At 45.9% G+C, this 5,084-nt stretch overlaps 1 non-coding gene across 1 annotated transcript; it reads left to right on the top strand.

Moving 5' to 3' along the window:
* Window positions 1-1,903: 1,903 nt before the first annotated feature.
* LOC111726928 lies at window positions 1,904-2,007 on the top strand. Its single transcript, XR_002774590.1, has one exon. It is a non-coding gene; the product is annotated as a U6 spliceosomal RNA (small nuclear RNA).
* Window positions 2,008-5,084: the final 3,077 nt, after the last annotated feature.

Raw genomic sequence — 5,084 nt, 5'->3', positions numbered from 1 at the left:
TTCATTTTTGTGGCACCCCCTGTATATATTCATGAAAGATCAAGAATGAGTGTGCAGAAGGTTGAGATGCCTTGCCTCATTTCCAAAGCTGGGCTAGTTCTAAAAGCCAGAACTCACGGACTAAAAGGGAGCCCAAATTCCCATGAAGAAGGACCCCGCAACACTGTGCTAAGTGTGTACAGGAGTGATTTCCCCCGTTCTTTTCCGGAGGACCTGTCCTTGTTCACTTACCTAACCAGGATCTTTTAAGTTCTGTTGGAGACAAGATCTGAGTTGACACTGATAGCTGGGACAGAAAGCATGCTGTTGACACCTGCGTTAGAAAGGTCAGAGGGTGTCTGGTAATAGATGGAGTTCTAGACCTGGCATGTCTCAAAATGGTCCATCTGGTGGTCATTTCCTGGGTTCCTGAAATATTAATTGGATTGGACATGTTTAGCAGAAGATAAAACCTTTACATTAGTTCTTTGACCTATAAAATAAGAACGGTTGAATAAGGCAGGCCAACAGAATGCCCTCAAAGTCCCCTCTCTCCCCCAAGATCATGAATCAAAACCAATATTGTATTCCAAGGAGGGTGGCAAATATTAGTACCATCTAACTGGTTTAAAAGATACCAAGTGGTGATTCCTGTCATTATATGGGACAAGTGGTTCGTGTCCTACATAATTCACCAGTTTGTTCCTTGCTAAGCCTAGGTGTATCATGGTGATGACAACAGACTACTACAAATTGACCAAATAGCATTCTCAATTGTAGTTACTATGCCAGCCGTCATGTATATAGTATTTACTGGAGCAGATTAGCATAGCCTTGGGTAAATGGTATGTAGCTATTGATCTGGTGAATGCATTCTTTTTTTTTTTTTTAATCCATCAACAAGGAAGATTAAACATGGTTGGCATTCTTATGAAACAGACAGCAATGTATATTCACTCTCTTGTCTCAGGGAGACTGTTAATTCTCTGTTTATAATCCAGTCCAAAGTGTCCTAGGCTCTCAAGATATCCTAGAAAACATCAGAATTGGCCACTGGATTATTGCTCTGGTGTTCATTGGACCAATGAGAAGAACTGACAAATACTCTGGAAATGCTTTCTAGACAGTGGATGACAAGGAGACGTAGGGCACTAATGGCCTAGGAATAGGGCCTCCTCAGGATGTGTTGCTGCTCCTTGTACCTGCGGTCATCAAGAAAGAAGCATAGCATTTATTTGGTTTCTTTGGGTTCTGGAGGCTGCATATTCCATTCTTGAAAAATTCTGTTATAATCTGTTTATCAGGTGACATCAGAAGGCTCCTAACATGAATGGCACAAGCTAGGTCAGCCCACCAGGCAAGGAAATCACCTAGACCGGCAGAAGGGCTAGCTAAATACGAGGGGGCTGTAGAATAGGTGAGGGAGGGAGAAAAATATGATAATAGTCATGGTCTTGGGTACATGTAGCAGGGCTATGGCTCATCCTATTAACCCTCCTTGTGTCATCTCCCAGGAAACTGTGACCTATCAGAACCCTGGAGCTGCCCTGTCTGGATGGAATAAACTTAGTGGGGAAAAGGCAGTGGATCAGAGCTGTGCAAAAGGCAGACCACAGGAGATTCTGTTGGTGCCCAGCCCAGCTGCCCTCGACCCTCTCTGAGTCCTGGCCACCTGACCTGGAAGATTACAGCATCTGGCTTCTGGGAGCTGACCTCAGCCGGTGACTGTCAACTGGGGGGCAAAGGTCCTGAAGCTGGGATGACCTCTGTGGTGGATTCAGTGCCATTGATCAGCACTTGCTTGTGGGATCCATCTGAAGCTGCTTCTAGCTGAGACCACATTTTACTGAGCTCCTCACTGCACTCGCCCCTCATGCCTAGGAGTTCATCCTCCTATGAATCACTTGAGCAAGAATCCCTACTTGTGCTCGCTTTGGCAGCACATATACTAAAATTGGAACGATACAGAGATTAGCATGGCCCCTGCGCAAGGATGACATGCAAATTTCTGAAGCGTTCCATATTTTAGAAAAAAAAAAAGAATCCCTACTCATGGTCTGCTTCTAGACAATATATACGTTCATGTGTATGTGTGTTTGTGTGTATTTATTTTCCCATTTATTTTTTATTTGTATTTAATTGTTTAACACAATACCTTTCTCCAAGGCCACCACCATCCCTTGTATTCCTCACAAACCCAGTGGTCACATTGGCACTCCCTGAGTCATGTTTACTGACTAAAGATCTTCAGATGTTCAAGCCCAAATCGCCTATCGCTTCTCAGACCTCAGTTGACTCATTCCAACCTACAAGTTTTGAAGGATGGAGGATTTTGCACTAGGAAAATTTTGGCAGGTGGAATCACATCGCATAAGTAAGTTTAATTTCCTAAATTTCAGCATAGAAAGTTGGGTGGGGGCTTTTATTTACTTTTGGCCTTCTCTTCCAGAGCTCAAAAATCGAAGAGGAAATAAAAGGAATTAATTTTTGGCTCTTGAGTTTCCCAAAGCCCAGCTCTTAGAGATATTAAAGATTTTCAAGGAGAATTTTGACAATCTTTGTTTTCACCTTGCATGTTTGATTTTAAGGCCGGCTCTCCTGTTTAAGATAAAACTCAACTGCAATCAACTATTGAATTTATAACCTGGACTCTTCTTTTGAAATCAAGTTTCCTCGCTTTGGTCTGAATTAGTGAAGTTTCACTAAATGTGGACAGCAAATGAATTGCAAATTATATGTAAATGTGCATAAATTAGTACCAGTTATTAGAATAATTTGCATCGACAGCTCTATAATTAGGCAGCAACCTGGGAGAGAAGGGCAGTGGGCAAGGGACCCAGGAAGCTGGGAAGGCAGCCCAGAAGGCCTGGGGTCCCCACCTCTATGTTAATGAGGGTCAGTTTTCCCTTCCCTGGGCCCCTTAAGCTCAAGACCTTGGGGGTTTAAAACCCAGACCCTGGCTTTCTAATTTCTGGGTCTTGCTAAGGCTCCTTGTTGGTGCTGCGCAGGATTTGGCTTTTCCTGTTCATTGCAGCACAGGGAGAAGTCACGGGATTGTGGAGTGTAGAAGTCTCTGGTCTATTGCTTTCAGAGTGACTTTAGCCAAATCACTCTCTGATCCTCACTTCGCTCCTCTGAAAAATGGGATTTGTAACACCTAGTTGCCCCATGCTGTCACTGGGTACTGTGGGGTTTGCAAGAGATGATGTATGTGAACTTTGCAGCCTTCCACATGCATTTGATATTCTTATGCTATCTGAGCTCATCTAGCTGATATGTGGGACACCCAGGATTTAAACGCAGGTCTGACTGACTTCATAGCCCCTTACATCCCCGTCCCCTTTGGCCCCGGTGGGAAGCATGCACCAGGGACAGTTCATTCCCACACCACCTACTCTCCTGGCCCTGCTTGGCTTCCTGCTTCTTGTGGCTGAGGTCTCTTGAGGCCAAGGACAGTCCCCTCCCTCATGCCTTTTGTATCCTGCCACAATACACCTGAAGAACATGCTTCAGTGAGTGCCTAGTTTTTGAAATCTCTGTTTATGGGCTTATTTAGGGTGTTTCCCTCTCTTTCTACCTTTAGTCTCAAGCAATAAAGCAAGCACAGAGTCCTCACTCCCTTCTCGGTAGCCCCCCTTGGATGGCCCTCCTTGGGTAGCCCACCCTCGAGGTGATGAAAGCAGCCACTGGGCATAGGAAGCTGGATGAGCGTGTGATGAAACAATGACCACCAACTTGCCTTTGGAACCACTCAGATGGATTTCCCTTTTAGCACGTCTGCTATCTTCATATGCCATGAAGATATGCGTCCATGCCCTGAACCCAGCCGGGAGGGTGATCAGTGGCTGAGGGAAATTCCTAAGGGCTGTTAGTCATTCCTGGGAAGACCCGGGAGGTGGCAGCACCCACCACAGACCCGAAACCAGAAAGTCAGCATTTAGTTTCAGAATAAGGGACTGACCCCTGCTCTGGGGCCTTGTATCTTCACAAGATGACTGCGAGGAGGACATAAGATTTGAGATGCAAAAGACATCTGCTGTTATTTCATTATTATCAAGAGCACCCAGCACAGACCAATCAGATCTTCCTTTCTGTTCATTCCTCCATCTCCCAACACACGCACTGCAGGCTGCTTGCGCAGAACTGCTGGTCATTCCCACTATCATCACTTAGACGGCCATCTCTTTCCTGAATGGCTTTTCCCACCCCATTCCTGGCCAACATCCACTGACTAATTCACCTACTCAACACATGGCCGTTTATTGGGCATCTACTATACGCCAACCACTATGATGGCTGCCAGGGGCACAATGGTGAGTGACACAAAGATGGTCCCTTTCCTCAAGGAGCTTATATTTTCTGTTCTATTTCACATTCAGCTTAAACATAATGACGGCCTTCTTGGATATCTATTCTCCCTTCATGGATTCACATGCCCCCTCCTTTGCACCCCACTGGTACCTAGAGGTCTTCAATCCTAGGGCCTCAACATTGCACTAACTCCTGGACACTCTGCCCCCTCCCTCCTCTTTCTTTCCTCTCCCACCTTCCCTCCCTCCCTCCCTCCTACCAGTAGCCATCTTCTTTGTCCTTCCTTGGAATTTATGAGGCCAATCCTTGAAATGAGAAGGTAACTACTTTCAAACAGATAAAAGAAAGCCCTTCTTTTCCCAGCAGATAATTAATTTGTGTCACTTGCTGGTCATGGAACATAATTGAGGCCAAGGGCTTAAGGAGGCCCTGAGAAGGAATTAGACACGTACTCGCACCAGGGGGAATGTATCACTCACTCTGCTCCCCTGTCCCTGGAGGGCCAGGTTAGATAGCCCTGCCCTGAGTGGGGTAGCAAAGAGCCTCTCAGCCTATTAGGAGGCCCTGGGCAGGTATAGTGTTCACTTGCCACCTGCTGAGCAGAGATGCAGCTACCTGCCACCAGATGTGTGTGCCCAAAGGGTGGATGCACAATAAATCTGAAGCCTCTGATTCAAGTCCTAGCTTTGCCATCTTACTAGCCAGATGATTCAGACAAATTCTTTAACCTCTTAAGCCTCCAGTTCCTTAAAACCCAGAACGTCTTCGTGTTACTCCTCCCTGGCCTGCTGAGA

This window comes from Otolemur garnettii, unplaced genomic scaffold (assembly GCF_000181295.1).
Source record: "Otolemur garnettii isolate 467f Iridium unplaced genomic scaffold, OtoGar3 scaffold00086, whole genome shotgun sequence".
In the NCBI taxonomy this organism is placed as follows: domain Eukaryota; kingdom Metazoa; phylum Chordata; class Mammalia; order Primates; family Galagidae; genus Otolemur; species Otolemur garnettii.
Note: the sequence above shows the minus strand (reverse complement) of the source record. Positions and strands in the feature narration are given on the sequence as shown.